General features: G+C 34.7%; 1 protein-coding gene across 2 annotated transcripts in view; it reads left to right on the top strand.

Annotated features, from left to right (window-relative positions):
* The window catches only part of LOC110832951 (uncharacterized), a 199,139-nt gene that overhangs the window by 64,337 nt on the left and 111,808 nt on the right, over positions 1-22,994 (top strand). The window contains exon 1 of one of the 2 annotated variants that reach the window (XM_022070473.2): positions 1,302-1,512. The exons of the other annotated variant lie outside the window; for it this stretch is intronic. The gene's annotated coding sequence lies outside the window, so the exon portion shown is untranslated. Of the gene's footprint in view, positions 1-1,301; positions 1,513-22,994 lie in introns of those variants that run through there. 2 annotated transcript variants of the gene reach the window in all.

The raw sequence follows: 22,994 nt of genomic DNA, 5'->3' as shown, positions 1-22,994 counted from the left end.
TCGTGTACCAAATATAACACAATACTTTTTCATTACAAACATCAATTGGGTTATTCTGCTTAGAGGAATAATCACTCTTCATTATGGAAATTATCTCTATATAAACCCAACAAATACTCTCTGTGATTAAAACGCAGAGTTAATTGGTTGTTAAAGCAGGTGGTATATATTGTTGCCGCTGGGTTTTAAAGGTTACGTAATATCACAGTTACCGAGCGTTCTAAGATTGGGATCTTGGGCATTTGGACACTGGAATCGGGTGTTTCAATCCCATTCAAGGCATGGATGTTAGTCTGCATATTTATGTTTTATACTGTCCTCTGTAAGTACAGGCCTTTTGAAGGGCTAAACACCCTTCTAAGAGCGTAACCAACTTTCGAAGAAAACATTTTCGAAACTTCCCATACGAAAGCCGCCAAAATTCTCCAAGAACTGTAGAGACACAGGGAAATAAATAAAAATACACGAATAAGTGTAATTGGTATAACTGTAGTCTGTAATTATCATTGTGACGGTAGATTTTTGTATTGTTTATATATTTTTCGATATTTGTGACAGAGGTTTTTATCTAAAACGGAAGTGGTGATGTGGCTATAATAGTATATATGCTGTTTTAGTATTCTCTGCTTTTGGAAAATCGGTATTATTACCCCGTCATTTGACTCTGTATAATATACAAGTCTAAAAATTTTTCAACGGCCCTTCGCCTCGTTCAAAAGGTCCTATCAAATGCGAATAAAAGAGGTTCTAAAATTTCTCAGAAAAATTATCCAGAAAAGCTAAGGTACAGTGTAGACTATAACGCTTTTCCATACACAGGTAGACAGCTCAGTTACTATGCAGACTGCCTACTATGTGACAGCGTTTTGATTCCTGGCACGGACAATAATTTTTCTTTTTTCTCACATTACCACCCCCTGACTACTTAGGGATACTCAGCTTCTAATCAAACTCCTTCCCCAAGGGACAAAATGGTAGTATCATCTTTACATAGTACCAACGTCTTAAATGTGTTAAGCTTGTTATTTTTTCATCAAACAGTACGTGGTTAAATAAGCCATTATTCTCCCCATTCTAAAATTTTACGGAAGATATCAGCTGGTTTAGCGCTGCTAGCTCAGTCTTGGTCACACGGGTCGACTGTCACAGTATTTATGAGTTCGATATCAAATATCACACATTACAGGAATGTCTTCTTGAAAGTTGTTTTTCTTTTTGCGAGGAAGCTAGCAGTGGAGTCTGCGCATTAAGCCCCTAGATGTAGATCGCATGAAGGTACGCTAGTTTATGCAGGTCTTTAGTCGGCTGCTTGCCGTGACTGCTAGCGGTCGTGTGTAAATGTATTACTCCGCGTTGCTACATTGCTACGAGAGTTTTCGCTAGAACGTGTTGCGTGAATATTATACCAAAGCGAGAAATATCTTCAAATAACGCACGTGAAGAGAAGACACCACTGGATTTTTGGGACGTTGTCTCAAAAGAGTTATTCACTCACATTGATATAAACATCGGGTGAGTAGGAAGAAAATACGTTAACACAATGTTTCTTTATTCTGTCTTGTGAATATGTTTCATGCTCGCAATTCGTTAAATGTAAATACGGACTTGGAAATTTTTGTCAACGTTTGTCAGTATTCAGTGTGCTGGGTTTAATACATCGTTTTAAAATTCAATGATTTGTTATAAATTCCCAGTAATTAAATGGATGTATGGGCCTGCTCAAAGAAATACGTATTTGTTTTGATTAGGGAAGTAATAACATGGACGTAATCTAGTGGACGCTGTGATGACTTCAGTTCTGTTTCTGACTAGTAATTTTTTTTATTGTCTTTACGCCATGCTTATATAATTCTTTCCGAATCCTATTATTAAAGTTTTTCTTTAAACATTATGCTATTAGTTTATGTTAAATAATTGAAAAAATATTGGGATTTTAGGTTATGTATTATTCTATGACTTCTGTTTTGACAGTGCGGCTGATTATCATGTGATTAAGTGTAGCATATTTTGTCTGAGTCGCGTGCTGAAAGTTACCGGTTCGAAACCTGATCTTGTCTGTTTCCTCCACGTCTTTATAACGTTACCGTAAATAATAATCTTAATATTCACCGTCTGGTATTACATGCAGTTAGTAAAGCGTCATAAAATAACCAAATAAACAAATAAAAAATAGATACAGTTTAATTAATACAACTTTGAAGCAGAAAGATAAAACAAAAGATTTTTTATGTTTTGGTGAATTTTTATATTACATTCCATATATTATGTTGTATGAATTGGGAAGAGAATTATGAATGGCGAATGGGCAACGATTTGGAAGGAGGTTGTCATAACCTGTTTGAAGACAGTATCTTGACATTGGCTGGAAATAGTGGCGAATCTTACCAAACGTCTGTCAGAAGAGACAGGATTCCGGTCGGATATCGAATAAAATTCTTCAGTTAGCCGCTACATTAACTTAATCAGCAGAAAGCAAAATCTTATTACAAAATATAAGATACCTTATTAAAGACCAGATTTCTAGGTGCGTAAATCCTTTTATTGTTGTAAACAGCTACTTCCTGAAGTTTAAAAAAGTGATAAATCATCTTAATTTACTATCGTCAACAATATTAAGATAACGACTGTGCAAACGTTTGCAGTGGGGCGCCACTAGAGCCACGGTATACAGAATCCTCTGAATAGCTGATTTAAGGACATGAACCTTTGTTAACTTAGGCCTAATTTACGTCTATTTAGATGACATATAATGGCAATCTGTCTGATTTGTAGAACAGTTATATTTTATTTCTATATGTGAATATGAACCTGCCACGGTGGTCTAGCGGTTAGAACGCTGGCCTTGTAATCCTGGTGTCTCGGGTTCGATTCCCGGCGGTGCCCGAATTTATAACTTGTGTTGGGCAAGGCCGTGGTCTAGGCAACACGGAGTTTTCCTCCGGGGGCTTCCCCGGTTTCTCCGTGGCATCCCAACAATTACTCCATTCACACACAGAAGAAGGCAATGGCAAACCACTTCTGGATCATCTGCCAAGAACGTATATGAACAGGTCCCAGTCCGAGAAAAGGATGGAAGGATCCTGTTCATATGGACCTGTCGTCAGACAGAACACTAAATATTAATAATAATGTGAATATGAACTCGCGTAACTAAATTTCGTCAATAATTGATCGTTGATAGTGGTGCTATGTGTTAACTGACAGGCGGAGTAATATCTGTAGTCTTTCTAGTGTTATTTATTTACACAACCAATTAAATTTGTCATACACTGATATTAAACACAAAGATGTGTCCATTTTACTTCCTAGTATACACTACGAGTAACGAAACATTTTGAGAAAAATTATGATTGAATTGTTTTTGAAAGAGGCATGAAAGGAGGGAGGGTATATAATAATAAAGAAAACACGATACCTCATAAATTCTTGAAAGACTTCGTGGCTGAGACACAGAATTTCAATTCATATACAAATATCCAAGGGCCTTGTTTTATAATGTGATCCTATGCATAAAAAATAACTTCTCAGTCTATATTTTGAGCACAACAATGTCGTCACACTGGGGCACAGATATTTTGAAACATTTTGCCGATACAAACTTCCTCTGTTCGTTTCCTTTGGTTCTGGAAGGCTTCCGATGGCTCGATGCCAGGTTCCAAATATTATTCGCAAGGATGGCTGTCTTTTGTGTCTGGTAGTTTACCGACTTTTCGGAGGTACTTGCTGTCTCCATCATCAGCGCGCTCTATTAATTGCCACAGCAAGTCGGTAAACACCATCGGGCTATATGGCCTAACACAAAAGACAGCCATCTTCTTACTCACCGCAGTCAGAACATGAAATATAATATTTTTCATAAAGTTTTTAATGAGATTTCCCTTACTTTTCTTTGGTTTACTTGATTCTTAGATAATTTAATAAAGTAATTTTAACCTCAGAGTTCATATAGCGTAGAATAAAATGTGAATGTAATGAACGGTGATTAGAGCAAGATTTGAAAGGAAACGATTCTGGTGTACTTGAAGATATGCCATTAAGCTCTCTTGAAGATGCATATATATATATAAATGGAAGGTGATCATTTGATTGGTCTACCCAAGTTACGTCATCGGCTTACTGGTTTTTTTCGCTGGTACTCAATTCAGGGACATTTGCCGTTACTGACAGGTGTTTCAATTGTGGCTAACCATATGGTTTGATCAAGCATGTTGAAGCCAGAGCCTATTATAGTAGGCGGTAATATGGTTTCCGAATTTTAGCACGTCCTATCTGTAGGACAGAGTAGTCGAAACGAACATTTACCTTATCCATCTAGGTCGCCTGATCTCAGTCTTTTGACTATAATTTGTGGGAGAACTTGAAGTGTACTGTGTACCGTAAACTGGAACAGATAATTTAAAATACGGACAATATTCTTACAGATCCATACCTCGCCATTAAAATACAGCAATTATCTGCTTTGACGAGCATAAATATGTGTTGCTGACAATGGCTAATATTTTAACAATTTACTATGATCCTTGTATAAATTAAGGAAGAAATTTACTTTTTGTTATATGACATTGTTTAAAAATTGAAATGCTATTCTTGTTGCCTATGGAAGAAATTACATTTTATGAGCCGAGATAGCTCAGTCAGTATAGTGACTAGCTACGGGCTGGATGACCGGGGTTCGATCCCCGACGGGGGCAGAGGATTTTTCCTCTAGCCTCTGCGTCCAGACCGGCTCTGGGGCCCACCCAGCCTCCTCTACAATGGGTGCCGGGGTCCTTTCCCGGGGGTAAAGCCGGCCGGGGCGTGATGCTGACCACTCACCCCAATCTAGTGCCGAGGTCAAGGAAGAGAGGAGCTATACCTCCACTCACCCCAAACGCCTACATGGCGTATAGTGGGACAAACTTTACTTTACTTTTCTTTTGTTTTATCAAAATTTGACTTGTCTTAGATTTTTCATGAAGTGGAATGATACTTAACTGAAAAAATTGTTTTGAAAATTATTTGCGTGGGATTTCTAACATTAATTGAAAAGATGAGGTCTAAATTTCATGTCTGTCACGTGAATGATAGGTTTATGATTCTCTTTATTTGTAGAGATGGACTCCATGTTATGAAGCTTTGAATTACTTCTTAGTACACCCTTAATGTTAATAACACAACGCTAACTGAAATTTGCGTACCGAAATAAACTGGGCGGAGCAATATTTATATAACACTTATCTATTCAATACGAATTCATTATGTAACTACATAAATTAAGATCAATCCAGCATTCAACATTTCTATTGCATTATAGGAATTCAAAACAAGAGAAACCGAACATCGGAGCCAAGTGGTTAGCATTCCCACTTCGTTTTCTGAAAGTTTCAGGTTAAAATCTCTGCTCTCGGAAACTAATTTTCATTATCCGTGGTTTTCTTCAGTTCCTGCAGATAAATGCCGGAATGGTGACTTAAATTAGGCAACGACCGTTTCATTCCTGTTATTTTAATCCGTTATTCATTCATGGCTTTATATTGTTTCTATTCTGAGATATTGCCAGCGTCGTTATAAATATCCATCGTATAATCAAGATCAATATGATATACAGAATAGCAAAGAACGCATTTTAAAAAAGAAGAATATTATTGTTGTATATTAAAATATAATAATTTATGCAAATTAATCATCCATGAAAACAGGATAATTTTCACGTGTAACAATTTGAGAGTTCCATGTGTACAAAACAATTTGTAATCGATGAATTTTGGTTAGTTGCATTCGAAAACACGACGGAATCTCTTACAGTTGTTAATTTAACGACGCATAATGAACTGAGTGTTATATATTGTATCAAAATGGAGGTTAAATGTAAGTTAAGAATGTGAAGAAAAATGGTCGTTGTCTACTTTAATTAAGTATTTCAGAATGCACCTTGAGAGACAAGGTTGAATAAAGCAGTAAACGCGAGATTTAAAATTCTGTAAATGTGGAGATTTATTTTATTGACTTAAACCTTTCTAGCGCAATGATAACTTTATGTATCTGCTGCTTCAACAATAAACTACACTTAACTTTGTATTTATGTATTTAGTGTGATTATTATAATATGAAACGATCATTTCCTGAAACAACAATTTTAATTGATCTTTATAATGTTGCGGTACGGACTGAATTCTTAAATGCTTTTTAGACTCTCTCTCTCTCTCGCTTCGAGGTGTTTAAAAGTCTTGCTTATTACTTGATTGAATTATATTTTGACAACCCTGTGTTTTACTGTATCCTGTTTGTTTTGGATATCCCTGTGGAATTTCTGTCTCGCTTTACTGTTAATCTGTTTGCCACGTTTGCACTTTGATGCATATGTTTTAAAAAGAAGATAACATATGATGTACATATGAAATATTGTAGTATTGTCTAAATTTGATGGTGTGTATAATGCGGATGTATGTATACACATATTAAGGGCCTTCCAGTAGTAGAAACTATATTGATTGGAAGGCCACCTCTAAACACAGAATATGATACATATCAATCGGGGTTAATATTTATCATAGGCATGCAAGGGCCTGTACTATTTTGAGTGCTGATGAATTGTTAAAGCTATTATCATAATGTAGTTAACTGTTTTTGTCTGATCCCATGACAATAAACCTGTTTATGGGATTATCTTGTAATCAAACTTGTATAGCTAACACAAATACTGTGGAATAATTTATAAAACATTTTTGCTTTCCATTTTACTTGTAATTTTCAATGTATTTTGGCTACAAATGAAAGAAGTACATAATTGTGTTATTAATGGAGATTACTTTTGTATTGTACTGAGTATGATAATACAGACTATAATTGTAAAGTTCTAGACGTATATTCGATAGCTACGCGATTCTAATCTCGACTGAGTATCGATTGTAATTTCGTCAGTATATTTGGCAAAAACGAGAATAATGGGTTTTTTTTCGAAAGAGACTGATAGTTTCAAAATCCTTTTATACACATCATTTATGATATTTTCCAATTTGAATCGATACTACGCAACATCTATAAACTTGCAGATATTTCGATACACGCCAATCACTCGATTTGCGTAATTCATCCGATAAAGAAGTTTGCGAGTTGAATATCCGTAAATCGAAAATAAAATTCCCATTAATTTCAATGTAAAAAGTTCTGACTGGTCCTCGGCTCTCAGAAAAATTATTCACTGTTTTCGCACGCATGTTAGAATATTATACATTCATAAGAACAAGACCAGTATTACTTTTTTGATAGTTATTATCTATTTAACCTGTAAAGCACCTCTGAAGTGTTGTCGTACGTTTATATTGTACAGTAATTTCTATAGTTATAGTATAAACATTAGAACCCTGGGTTGTTACTTATAAAGCGAAATCTTGACCCTCTGATAAAGGTTAGTTCTTCGTTGTAAAATCATATCTGTAAATTTTAAAATATGTATAAATGTATATGGTCTGCCATAAATGTTAGGTTAGGTTAGGTTGTTTTAACCTGGGACCTCCCGATTATGAAGCAAGTTTTGTATCTTAATAAGATTTCTCAGCGAAAGAAGTCGACAAGTCAATTTACCAACAGCTTCACTGTTACTGAGCCGAAGACAAGGTGATGGACCGAAACGTTTGGGGCACTCCAGTCAAAGTTAGATGATTCTTGATGACGGCGAGTTATAATACATAAAAGTGTTCTAGCAGAGTTTGTATATCGTCTAAATTATACAATTATGAAACTAAAACGTTTCGATAGCTGGTTCTACTTCCATTTTCAGGTTAAAGTCAGGGTAAATGGACAAAAATCTTATCCGTTGGGCGTCCTGATCAATTTAACATCAAACCTGGACTGAAAACTTGTGGGAAAAAAAAATTACCTACTACGACACTCCTGTTTGAATTCATAATATTCTTCCCATAATCATCTTCCTTAAGCAGGATTAACGATTAATCTTTGTAATGTGAGGAGTTCCGTTTTCTTTGCGGTACGGACTAAATTCTTACATAAACGAGTTTCGGCTTCAAAGGGTTATCGTGTGATTATAAACTAAGCTTGATACTTACAAATCCTAATTCCTCGTCTGTGTTTACTTAAGCTCCAAACGGCATCCTCAGTATGTAATTCATTACATTCTTAATGTTTCTGTTTATTGTTATGAGCAAATATTTTGCGTGTTACTTTTTAAAATTAAGATTGCTGTATTCTGCTATATAGCTTCGCGTAGTTTGGTAGATACTGAACACGTTTACTGTTTACTGCGATGCCATGTTCATACTTGTAAATGTGGTAACCTTAAATTTCACTTTGTTTTCAGATTATTTATGGTAATAGCTTCATTAAACTTTGTTTTTTATACATACGCATTTGATGACTCATACAGGCATATTCTGAGCATTGGTAATCAAACGGACCTATGTCTACCGGAACACTAGCTGAGAACAACTGTAATACATTACGTATGAGGTTAATTCGTCTATAATTTATACAAATCGTTACGTTGTCCTTTGAATTGAATCTTTAAAGACCTTTTTTCATTTATTTACTCTGTTTTTTGTCGATATATATTTCTTTAACAGCTTTTCCTCGCTTTGGGTGTTAGTAAAAGGGAGAATATAGCGGTAATATAAAGCAAATTATGGTTTCATCGTGACTTGTTAAAGTTTACCGGGATTTTACACTTCTCCCAAACACACACAATAAAAATGACGCTCCGCTATTATCCTCTAAGACTAAGTCTCCTGTTCTGGAAATGGTTGTTCATAAAGAATATCAGAGCCCTCATGTAGGCTAACATTCCTTAATCTTTGATTGTGTGAACAAGCTGTTGTTTGATTTATGGTGAGGTTATAGAATGGAGTTAAATTAACGAAGTAATATAAATATCTGTGTATTCGATCATTTTCCAATGGAAATAGACACACGAAAATGCACTGAGTCCCTGGTACTTGTAGCTTTTAAATTGATATCAAAATCGTCACTTTTTCAATGTTGTACTGATTTAAAACTTAATTTAAATAATAATGTAAAACAAGTCTTCCCTATAGGGGTGATAGACCCGAGGAGACCTTAATTAAGTATTTAAAAAATAAATGTTAATTTTAATATTACTGTTTCCAAATATTATAAATTTTTATTTGTGTTGTGGGACTACAATTAAATGTATAGGCTATAATTGAAAATGTCTTATGTTACATTTTTATTTTTTGGGTTCTTAAGGAGTGTTTATATACGAGTACTTTATACTTTGTAATGCTGACGCACTGGCCACATAGCGCTTCTGTAGCTGGATCCACCCTAAGGATGGTTCCGGATATAATACAACTATTTACAATTTAAATTTGTATGACATGTTTCTGCTTAAATCCGCCATCTTCACGGGTATCCATATGTGTTAGCCTTAAATAATTTGGTATACGATATAAGATGTATTAAGACGTGAGTAACACATGATAGAAGTTATTACTGCTGTACAATATGGGATTCATGTGTCTTGCAACCGAAGACAATAATTACCTCATATTAATTCTGTATTATTGTTGTCATATTTTGTGAATGAGTGTATCTTGTTCATTTATTAAATTTGTATTTGGCTTAATGACTTCTACTGGCTATTCATTGTTATAATTATTATCTTAGATTGTCACTGAAATTACTATATTAAATTTTACTTAACGCTTTGTACAGCCCTGAAGGATATTTGTCGGTGACTTTTGAACTTTCTGATTTGTCACTGAATTGTCATTCGGATCAAGAACTTAAATAAACAAGTTTTTAGTTTTTTTTTTACAAAATACGAATAATATATCGAAAGTGTAACTAATTGAGAAAAAATAATTTCCGAGGTTATGAGAAAACTTTTTACATTTAAATCTGTTAGAAACGCATTTTTAGGAAGTTTATAATTTAATAATTGATGGCTGGCTTTTGAACTTTTCATTAGCTACTTTGCTAATAAAATAATGCTATGTAATTGATGTTCCACTTACAGTTAATTCAACTAAACGACTGTCAGTTTTATCTTTTGTGTCATTATATGTGTGTTAAGCCGGGCCCATACCTGCGCGTCACGTAATTACGTAACGCAATAAGGATTTTCGAGGTTCGTATGTGAACAAGATGGCGTTTATTGGATAATTCCCAAATGAAGTGACGGGTTGTATAACATAGTTGTGAGAGCCATATGGGGTCCGTGTTTCAGAACCTAGGGCGTCTTGTATCTTTTGACCTAACAACATTGTAAACTTCTTATTATATATGAAAATTCAGTATTCTCTATTTGTATATTTTAATCATCCTGTGTTATTTATAAATTAGAACGAAATGATTATTTATATGCAGTTATGACGAACGCACGTACTTGCCCCGGAGAATTGTTTGATTAGCAATGTAGTTGATGAAAAATTCAAAAACCAAAATTAGTTATTAAATTATAGACTTTCCCCAAAATACAATTATTGGTTCGAGAAATTCTTTAAGGAAGAAACATATTTATAGATCTAAGCATAGATAGATTCACGTGGTTTATGCCAGGATTCAGTGATGGCTGTGTGAAATCATATTAAAATTTTCGGGTTCCTTAATTGACCATCTTAAAGACTGTATAATTCTATTCTGTGCAGTTGATTGTTAATGTAGTCTGTTGAATGCCGGTCGGGTTACAGGCTGTACAGATTGAGGCGTTCTTGGTTATTCTCAGTCACTTCACGAGATATCTGGGACAGCGCCTTTAAATAGGCATTTTCCTTCCAACTCCTTGCGTCTCAACATTCATGATTGTCTTCCTATATGAACTAACACTAATTAATCACTACATTTAAAGGAGTTTCTCTAAATAACCTAATAATAAACGAAGAAGAATCAGTGACAAGACGAAACTTTCCAAAATATAATATACGAATGAATTAATGACATAAAAACTAATTAGATTGCTTACCGAACCCGAAGGTTTATCACCGAATTAACCAAAGCCCTCCACCGGACCCTGTCCTGGGCGACCAACATCCAGTCTCCTTCAGCTCCTATCTCCGATAGATCCCGCCTGAGATTATTATCCCATCTACGTCTAGGTCTCCCCAGAGGTCTCTTCCCTTCAGGCTTTCCAACCAGTACCCGGTGCACACTTCTTGTATCATCCATGCGCACTACATGCCCCGCCCATCTCATTCTTCTCGACTTAACCACCCTGACAATACTGGGGGAGGAGTACAAATTTTAAGATCATCATTATGCAGTTTCTTATTAATAATATAATAAATAGACAAGGTAAAAGTTTAGTCCTCCAAAATTTTCCTGCGATTAAGCAACATGCTATGATGGCGTATGGGAGGTTTGAAATTTGGCTCCACGTATGAATGATCTCGACACTGGATGGAGGTACTTTGTTAGGTTTAGGTTATGCCCACTTTATCTTTGGACAGTGGCTCTCTCCCCCCAACGCCCATCCCCCAGTATCTGTTGGGTATGACTTAAACTTCCCCCTTGAGCTTGTCCAGGGAGTCGAAACCTGGATGTCTATAATTTACATTCAGAATCAGTAAACGTCTCATATTATTGGGGTTCAGTTCCATTAAATTGCCTTTAGACTTGATCACAAACAATTTCCTTTGACGTCATCTGAGAATACGTTCTGATATGTGTAAATACAACTTGCTTTGATATATAATATTAAAAACGAATGGCTGGGAGCGAGAATATTGGAAATTATTTCACATTAATTGAACCAACATACACAACAGATGTAGCTGGTAGAGAGTCTTACAGTGGGTTTCAAAATACAGTCACCGTTTTGTGTAAATTCATCATCAAGTAGAGTTATAAGGTACTTGAAGGGACTATGTTAAAATAGCCCCTATATTTATACTTTCAGAGACTGTAAACTTCGACCATGTACGATGTTAGGGTAGATTCCAATGGCATAACTTCAATAGTAAAGTAAAGTTTGTCCCACTATACGCCATGTAGGCGTTTGGGGTGAGAGGAGGTATAGCTCCTCTCTTCCTTGACCTCGGCACTAGATGGGGGTGAGTGGTCAGCATCACGCCCCCGGCCGGCTTTACTTCCAAGAAAGGACCTCGGTACCCATTGTAGAGGAAACTGGGTGGGCCCCAGAGCCGGTCTGGACGCAGAGGCTAGAGGAGAAATCCTCTGCCCCCGTCGGGGATCGAACCCCGGCCGTCCAGCCCGTAGCTAGTCACTATACTGACTGAGCTACCAAATTTAATCCAAATCTGTACAGCGGCTTTCGATTTGTATTATTCTGAAAGACATGATCATTTCTACACGCGTTTATTTAATGCATATCCTGCAAAAGACTCATAACAATTTTTATTAATTTATAAGACCAGTAATACTATTTACTAACTCCGTCACTCAACAATCATTTCTTATTCTTACACTTTGGTTTTATGAGATCGTTTTATCTGTTACTATACGTCTAAGTCGGATCTGGAATCGAAACGAATAAAAATACGAGCCGATTCAAAATCGGCCGTTTGTATATATAACATTAATACTGAATCACCAAATAGTTCCAGGGTATTTGTATAACGTGGATTAATTTGTTGTTTATCAACTGAAACAATAGGTATTTTTCTAAATTGTTATATGTATTATTTTTATACAGCATTATGATTATAGCGATAATTTTTATAAGTGTTGTTTGAAGTTTTTCTCCCGTGAAGTCGAACCGACTAATAATATATTTCTCTTCATGGATGCACTATATATTCCTTATTTCAGCTAAGATGATTGACAAACAAAACTAATTATCCGTTCCTGCAACTCTTTTTGAAACACATGATAAAATAGTACTATCTATCCTGCAAACATGCTGTTATTCTAATAATTTCTTTGTCACTGGAAGGCTGTATTCTAACCACAGTATAAATATACGGACAATTAATCTCAACACTCACGAAAAATTACCCGATAATTGTGACTTTCAAATAATTAGTGCTGCAAGTCACACAACATACGAAAGAATGTTTCCTGGTGAGTAGTCCATAAACTGTCTTGGTATCGCGCTGTTCCAATAAGTATACCCCCCCCACATTGTCTGTACAGAAATAATTTAAGCAGAATGTATAACTGTTATATTTAACATTAATTGTATAATAAATAATGAGCAGTATGACGCTCTAAATCGCTCCAAAGAGAATTTAATTGTTATTTTATTATTTAAAAATTAATGGTTTATTATAACGTGAAATGACACTGGATGAGGGACAAGGTCGGATATAAGTAACACCCCTTTCACTTATACGACTGTTTGCATTACCTCATCCTATCTGGAATGTCTCTCAGAAAATACGATGTAACACAAATTAAAGTTCCTGATTGGATGTTTGTTTCAAAAAAATTACAGGCTTGGGATGTGTAGGTGTACTAGGATTATAGTTCGCTCTAGTAACTTAAAAAGCAATGTACATGAGTAAAAGCTCTCTTTGTAGTGACACGAAAATGCGTATCTTTTCTGTATGACGTCTAACTGTTGTGTAAATATATGAAAATGTTTGCATTACTTTCACTTTCTGTCACCCAAAAACAGTTATACATTTCATCATAAACGTTGTATTACATTAATAGGGTCAATAACTTGAATAATAGAAGTGTGTTTCTACTAATAATATGACCATCTTCATAGCTTTTTATTACTAAAATTTGAAAAGGTTGTTATCATTTATGTCTTCTGTATCATCAAGATGCCTTGTAACAGCAAGTGTGTGTGGTAATGTAAAGGGTAGAACGTGTGTATTACATCCATACGCAATTTAACTAGTTCCTAATTTCACCTCATTAATAAACCAAAATTTTTAAAATACGTAACACAAAACTATAGTTACATCTTGTACAGGACAATACAAAATCCCTTTTAAGAATAAAATTATATTTCTCATAGTAAAGTTGCTTACTGTTACAATAAGATACATCTGGTTCAAGAAATGTGTGTTCAAGGTCAGACAGTCACGTGACAGTCACGTACGCCATCTATGACGTGTATGTGCACAGGGACTTTTGAATCACTCTGTAGCGTATTATATATCTCATAAAGGTGTTGATGTTAGCGCTGTGTTACTCAGATTTAGCGTTGCTAGTTTTGCGAATTCTGAGCTGCCTTTTTTGCCTGCGTTTCGTTCTTCATGTTGCAACATATTATGATCTTGAAGTATGAAATTTGGTGACGGTTACTGTAAGCACTAACAACACATGACTGTTTTATGATTACATTTCAACTACCATGTATTCTATCAGTGTGACATGTTTAAGATTCTTATTATTCTAAACTAAACGTTAGAATGCTTGATCAATTTTACGTTTCATGGACCCTATTGGACAAATTCAAATTACGGGTTTTGGTTCTACTTTTAACTTTAGTAGATTCTTTGTCATTTTACAAAAATGTTAGTGGCGCCCACTGGGATAAAAACCGAAATTGTTTTGAATATTAGGTTTGTATACTAATACTGTTGGACTAAGTTAATTATTTTTATTTCTGTGAAAAAAGGTAGGAGAGCTGTGTACAACATGGGCTGGTGGCTCCATTTTTATGATACTGTGTATTTTAATTTAATTGAGATGATGTTCTCTTTGTAAGGATGATCACTGCTGTGCCACATTTTGTGATTCATATTCAAGGATTATTTAGCTAGTTTTATATTAGAAGCTTCTATAATTTGCGTATTTGGATTTACCACGGTCTGGAATATATATTTTGCCTTTACAAGCGACCCAGTTTATAACATACAGATCTATATTTATTATGGTTACAGTCTCAGTTTATTACTAATGTTTATAAATTGGATATTTTTAATTAATTTGTCATAATTGACTAACTCCATGTACTAGAGTCCTTTTTGAGATGGTAATAGTATGCTTATCTCGTCAATAAATTCCCTGCCTCTTATGGAATCCACAGGTTTTATTATCGGATTCTATCCTGAAACATTCTAATATTTTGTAAATAGTACAAATTATGAAATTCATGATTATGTAATTTTCTCTACCCCACTGTTTTCAAAAACCACTCAGTCTGTACTGTTCCCTGAAAGACCAGATTCAGACATTTCTCTTTAAAAGCGTAGGCGAATTTCGATTCTACAGTCGATAATATAGCGACCAAAAGCGCAGATCGTTTACTGACAAGCCTACTGGAGTCAACATAAATACTTTTCTTCTTTAAGGACCACTTGTTAGTTATATTTGGCATTGTGGTTCAGAATTAAGTATTCAAACTGCCTTTAGATATCTGGTATGATTTCTTGGATGTAAGATCGGTCCATCTCGACTTCTTTACCTACACAGGACAGCACAGTACAAAACAGAAAAATGAGGACAAACATATTTACAATGAGAGCAATTCTATTCTACAATTCTTATACTTCAATCGGCAAAGATCATAAGCTATGGAATAAATGTATATTAAAAAGATTACATAGTGCTAGAGAGAAATTCTTTAATTACATTCTAAAAAATTCGAGAACATTGTTTTCTTACTAAAAGTACCGAAGTAAATGTAAGATTTTCATAAAACAGTTTTTATCCATACTTTATGCGAAATTATTTTACGATGCTATTTCAAGGGTATTTAATTAAACCATGGGTTACCAATGGCGATATTGATTATTTTATTGTAATAATAGAATAGTTTGTTAAATTCTGCTTGTTTCAATACGTAAATATGATAATATATTTAATCTGACTTTATGTGAAATTATGTAAAAATCAACAAAGTTCTTAGAACGTGGTTATTGCTAGTTCAGAGCATGGAGGAGGCATAACACGTACTGTCAATTGAGTCGCATAAGAAGGTTTTAATTCAATACTAATTACGTTTGACTTCTTACAGACACCAAAGAACCAGTCTTTGTTATGTTATATTCCTTTCGATAACTTTTAGGAGTCAAGAGTTGTATAAAAGAATCTATTATTAGATTTGCCTTATCTGTCCATTTGTTCGTATGTAAAACTTGTGGACTGAACGGGTTTTATTTAAATTTTATACTGTGGATACTAAAATTTACCAACTTTTTATACTTCGCTCAAGAGTGAACAACATTAGAGGCCATTTTACACAAAGACCTAGTTGCCAGGGAAACTGTGTGTGTGTGGAATTCTGAGGTAACATGTCATTGCCATGGTTACTTCTGTTACCATAGTTACTGTGGTTACGTTACCTGGGGATTCCCCAGCCATTCAACCGTCACTGGCAACTTTGGTTAAATTCTAGCGAAAGCGCCAGAATTTTTATGTCATTAGCACTTATCTTAACCTCTTTATGTATTATCACCTAGTGCGTTTGGTTGGACTATGACGTATGCTTTGTAACAGAATCATTAACTAGCATTTATTTACAATTTATTACGCCACACGCATTTCAAACCCATAAGGCTATCCTCAATGGTAAATATTTAATTGTTATATTACTGCATAACAGGACTCAATTGTGATATTTTATGATTTTCATGATAATATATTTTATAATGTAAATTTGAATCAAACATTGAGCCATGAGACTATACGTTGTAAATAAGTACTGGTTACTGACAACATGGTTGGATTGTTGTGTTATGGTTACTTTACAGACATTTGCAGTTCAAATTTTATTTAAATTTAGAGATATAACTTAGCACAAGTACAAATAAAAGTGGCAAGTCTTTGGTATCCTAAAATATGTGAAATCTTTTAATAAGTTTAATAACAAATATTCAGATAATACTATTTTAATACAGTTAATATTTCTTTTAATAGTAGAATTAAAACATTATACATTTATGCCGATTAAAATTCTGATTTTTACGTAAATAATACATAGATATGGCTAATTTTATTGAATTTTAAATAAATGTGATTTAAAAAATGACGTTTTATGATATTTCTAATGTGTGTGATATTTTATATGGATGAAGGTAATTAATTTATAGTTTACATGCTTTTAATTAGCGTGGTTGAAAGTAACGTGCTCTGTGGTACCATCCAGTAAAAGCCGCGGTCTTCGTATGTGACAGCTTTGGTATTAATTTGTGTGTACAGAACTAGCATGTAATTCAAACTTTCGTGCCTGTTAAAGATTAACTGTACTTCCATTTTTTAAATTACACTGTGCAAATAAAAGACAAAGAGAATATGTTTTCCACATTAAATGTTGTTATTATAATTCCCAACTACGATTATCAGTTTATATATTTTTATTATACACGTTCTGGCCAACGATGCACTTTATCTGATCGGTTCTACTATGTTTCAGTGAATGGAATACCACTGAACCACGAAATTAAAATAGAATATTATATATTTTTAGTTTTAAAAACGTTATCCGGGATATAACGTTTAATATAAACGCTCTGTCCCTGAAGGCGAGATTTCACATTTTCACTGAAGATGGCTGTCTTCTGGGATATTGAGGTAGTAAGCCTGGGCTGTAATTAAACAACACGACATGAAGACGTATGGGGGGAGTGGAAGTAAACTTCCACTTATTCTTAACCTCGGCACTTAATGAGAGTTAGTAGCCAGTTCAACGCCACGACCGCTTTAACTCGAGCGGAAGAGCACCCAGTATCCGGTTATATTGGCCTCAGACTTAGTCCGTACGCGGTGGCAAAAAGAGAGTCCCTGCCGAGAATCGAACTCTGCTCATAGATAAATGTTAAGGTAGCGTATACATCGACCATGGTCGCTTCTCGATTCATCGTTAATAATCACAGGTATACTTATTCGATACTAGATAATCTTATTAGTTGAGTAAGATCTATACATTAATTACGAAACAAATGAGTATTCTTTAGCGTAAAAGACAGATGTTATATCTAGCGACACGAAAAGTGAATCTGATATTAAGCGTGTAGTGTTATTAAAGTCAAGACAGGTGAAACAATTCAGCGGGTCCCTCATCTGCTATCCGAGGTACAGAATTGTTCCCAGTTACTCTCAAACTGACGTTACAGTAAGAGTTCCACTGCAGGCAGTGGAAGTAGATTTAAATTTGAAACGATACACTTGGGACGTACTGTGCTCCGATGGGTTCTAGAAGTGTAGTTTTCCCACCAAATTAAATGAGGTTAGTATGTTTTTTTGGTAACTTATTTCTACGTGTATACATCCGCTCCATTTCAAAGCACGTATTTAGATACTGTTAATTCTATAAACAAGAGATATATACTAATTGCCTCATGTTTTATAAACAAAGATATTCAGTGGCAGAACAACTAAAATACTGTTCGTGAATTTAAATTAATTTGATTTTACAAAATAATGTTATTTGTAACTGTGCATTGATTTTGACAGTAAGTTAAGTGTTTTTAAAGACTTGTATGGGACCATTAGTTGCCCATCTTTGAGACTAGAGCATGAAAATCACAAAACAGTAGACAGAGTCTATAAAATATTTATTCACAGAACATTTACATCCGGATTATATTGAAGACTAAAATCAACTTCTGTGTTTATAGCCTTAGGTATACATTAAAAATGTTCCAAACCAAAATTGAAGTTAATTATGAGATATAGCCTATGTGATGTAATGGATGTGTTTCGTTCTTCTGAAACAGTAAAATTTAACAGTGAGGAGTGTTTACGGAGGCTTTGAGCATGCGCAGATCCTCCTACATTTGTTGTTTTTAAAAATAAATCCAGCTTATAACACGTTCCGCGCTGTGTCTCGGATATTAACATGTTAAAAACTGTCTATGCTCACATTTACTGCCATCTGTTAGCGAATTATTATAATTAATTGAGGACAAAGTAACTTTTAGAATTATAATATAATGGTTCCAGAAGTAATATTAATTTAAGTTCTTAAAATAGTTTTTTAACTGTGAACTATTTACTTGTTTATCAAGATCTCCATTTTTTGAAAGGGACCGAATGTTCATGTTAGCCGCGACAGCCCGGCTAACACATCAAGAAACGAAAAAAAATTGTATTACTTTTGTGGTTTATTGTTATATTATACACTGGTACACAGTATAACTGGTCAGATATAATTCGTCATTAGCCAGGTTGGTTGGCTAGAGCTGGCTAGCGACGAATTTGATCTGATTGGTTCTACCGTGTACAGTGTATGGAGTACCAGTGAGCCACGATAGAAGATATTATGTTTTACGTTTTACAGAGTGTTAGCCCGACTAACACTGTTAACATAAAAACCTTGACATGATTATTATTTAACAAAGTAATATTAATGTAAGTGTAATATATATTGATGTAGTGAGGCGAAAGAGTTACATCTGACTGAAAAAGATTTAATCTTTTCGTCACCAAGGTCACCGTCTAGACCTACATTATGAATGACTTTGGCTACATTCTGATAACAGGACATAAATATGCATTTGTTTACTGTGTTTATTTGTAGCCGAATCTCCTTAGTAACAACTGCAGTAGTTTAATTATCATTCTTTTGCTCAATAAATTAAAATCTTCGTCATAAACCAAGAGCTAATTCGTTCTATTCAATTCCATTTTATAATTTTTTTAGTCGTTCTTAATGTTTTTTCTAAAGCCAAGTTAAAGAGAAATGACAATAAGAAATCTCTATAAAATATTTCTGAAAGTAATTGCACCAAACATGTATCTACTTATACAGATTATATTTTTATTCGTTTATTATAGACCCTGTAGAGAGATGTGGATCTTAACGAGATAATTTTCTGGTCTGAAAACCATTGTAAAAGATTCTGTACACGCCATTCATTGTAATTCAGAAGAAACAAAGGGGCTGTCTATTTAAGTTTTTTTAAAAAAAATTAGTTTACGGTTTCATGCTAGCACCAAACCTTATATAACTATACGTGAGTACTTAAAACAGAGGAACAATAGGTTTAAATTTTGGATAACGGTGTTTTTGTGTACACGAGGGTTGTTATGATGTATGGAGGGAGAAATATGGTTGTGGTGGTTATATTATAATGTGACAGATGATCCTTTATGGATCAGAGCAGTGGTTGGCATGCTACCACCAGGGGTGAAGATCTCCTACAGGGCTTCCCCGTGCCGTCTCGTGTCAGTTACTGTTATTGTTACAGCCTGTGGACTTTGGTTTGATTTCTTTCTGTAGAGCAGGCATCTGTTTATAACAGATTCTCTGTATGGAATAATAAAGTTAGTTTTTTTCAAAGAACAGATAAAATATTCAGTTATTATTGATCCTAGACAGATAAAACTACCTAGGTAATACCAAAAACTAAATCTCAAGGTCATTTATGCAACTTAATAAATAAAGCATTCAAGATCCACTTAAAAATTGCTGTATCATTTTTGTCTGTATGTTGGTGACTTCCTTTTCATTAGTTTATGTTTTTGAAGAAATTGATAACATATTTTCCTTTTTGGTAACCCATGCATATTATATGGGAATTCTTAAAAAAATTGAAGGGGAAGTCTGAAGGAAAACGACTACTCGGAAGATGTAGGCATAGATGGGTGATAATGTGAAAGATAATGTTGTGAAAATATGATATAAAGATGTCGATTGGATTAATGTAGTTCAAGATAGCAACCAATGACGACACTGAACGCGGCAATCAATTTTGGTGTTTTATAAAAAGTGAGGAGTTTTGAGACTAGCTAAGTAGCTATCAGTTTCTTAAAAAAATAATCTGCTCTATGGAATTAGTAATTTATGCTGCATGTCTATTCCATCTCAATTTGCATCATTAAAAGTCTGTAACTTCTGTTACACATTAAATTTAAATATCTGGTAAAGCTGAACTTACATATCAAGAAGATGGCTTTCTTCTGGGTTGTTTCGCCATGTAATCTGGTAGGATTTTATCCCGTGACCCCAGAACGGTGCCACAGAAGTAACACGGCTTTAGGATTATTGGTATTGATCTTTCTGACTTGAAAGATAACATAAAAACCACAGGATTTGGTTAGATGGAAACTGAATTTGTCTAACCAAGATAACTGATGAAATCGTTTAATAATAATTCACAATTAAAAAAATGTTTATATTTTCTTTTGGATTGTACTTTTCCAGTCTTGCTTTCACGTATGCGGCAGTGAAACTTTATTATTATACGGGTAGTTGAATATTCTTAGCTTTGCTAACCCTACAGGATAGTCAGTCTGTCTACATGGAGAATATATGTATTTTCATGTTAATTACTAATGCTGTTGCGGGAGGTTTTGTGTGTCGTGGTTGGTACACCTGCTGTAATATAATTAGCTCCACGTATTGGAGATGACGTGGGCAGTCGGTTGCAACAGTGACGAGCGGGTGGTATCACCTTCTCTCTCAGGCGCGTTTCCTACAACAATGTAATGGGGGCGGTCGTGCGAATATACGTTGCTACGACAGTAATTAAATTAATTATGCTTTAGAATGTAGCATGATTATATCGAGTTTTTGTAGCGCGTAAGTGAAGTCCGAAATACGTAAGTATATTTTAAAAGACCTGGTTTTATTATTTAAAATGAGTAAGTAATTACATGTTCATTTCTGATTAGCTGTGGGCCACTCAAATTATAAGTCTATTATGTCAGTCAAAGTAGCCGATTGCTTACTGGGTTCGAATTCCGCTCAAGGCACGGATGTTTATTTGTTCTGTTAGTACACTTGAATGTGGATAATGTATGTGTGCATACTTTAAACAATGTAGTCACCAGAAAAGGAATAGAAAATAAAAAATGTTTAAAAATTGGTAAAAAATTAACTCTTATTCTGGAGTAACTGGATTCAAATATCGGCCTGGTGGTCGGCTGTCGTGATAGATGTTTCGTTTTTTCCTCAGCCACTCCATTAACATACCTTGACAGGACATAAACAAATGAAGTCCAGCTGTAACTGTACGTCCCATCTGCTTTAACAATCATTAATTTTTTGTTTTGTGTTTATGGATCTCATATAATTTTCACTATAAACAGCGATTATTTCTCTGAACAGCATTACAAATTTTATATTTGTAATGGTGAAATTTTGTAATTTTTTTGCAGCGGAATCAATTCTTACATATCAAATAGAAGAGTTTTGGCTATAAAAGTTTTAATTAAACTGCTTGCTATACACCCCTCCTTATTTATTATTTATTACAGTTTACATCTCTAAACCGCACAAACACGTGAGGGAATTAAAATAAATACACTATAAATAAACAAGCTCACTCAGAAGCTATTGAAATGTACTAAATTATTGAATTAATAATGTGCGCTATTAAACACTCCTCTCCGTCACACACACACACGCGTCTGCATAAGAACACAAGCCGCCACTGAGGATGTCTTCATTGTCTAATTATACCTCACCTATATTTCGTTGCAATAAAATTGCGTTATATAAAACCAGAGAATGTAAATTTCCAGCGGTTGTTCATAGCAAAATATGATGCTTCATTATTTAAAGCATTACAAGAGTTAATACAATACTGTGTAATAAAACTTGCCTCAGGCTTACAGAATACGTTCGCCCAGCAAATTACACAAGTCACTAGTCACATATATCATATTAACCCGTTCTTTATCCTTGCCACAATAAAATTAGTATACCTACAGTAGGGACCAGATTACTTGCTAGCTGAGCTCCCTAGTGCTGTGAATAGTTGCACTCGGCACGGCCTGGTCGGTGCACGGAACGGCCGGGTAGAACAGATAGAAAAAGCGTGAAGGTGCGCGCGCAGTGCTTATCACCTCGCTATTCACTCCCGCGCCAAGAACTCGCAAGTAATCTGGTTCTTACTATACTTATAGCAGAGTCCTAATGTACGTTGTCGTGAGAGATGCTTTTCCAAGAGCCATTCTCTGTCGTGTAGCGTTACTATCGCTAGACCAAGAGTTCTACTGACATAAGAAAACACCAAGAGATGATGATCTTATTATTAATCATCTCCCTCTCTTTACTTACTGTGAATTACTTAAACAGCAATGCTATTACCCAAGGATATCAAACTTTAATTTACATGATTTTCTCTATCTGCAGTTATTATTCCATTACTCTCAACAGCCACATTTACGAACGAGAAATTCTGGAAATAACTTATTTTGTTTAAACTTTCCTGTCCGTACAGAGGGACCAACGAGAA

The sequence above is a fragment of the Zootermopsis nevadensis genome, unplaced genomic scaffold (assembly GCF_977971745.1).
Source record: "Zootermopsis nevadensis isolate Lab colony 2312 unplaced genomic scaffold, Znev_1.0 Znev_ptg000012l, whole genome shotgun sequence".
In the NCBI taxonomy this organism is placed as follows: Eukaryota; Metazoa; Arthropoda; class Insecta; order Blattodea; family Termopsidae; genus Zootermopsis; species Zootermopsis nevadensis.
The sequence above is the reverse complement of the archived record's forward strand: the minus strand, read 5'-3'. Positions and strand labels throughout refer to the sequence as shown.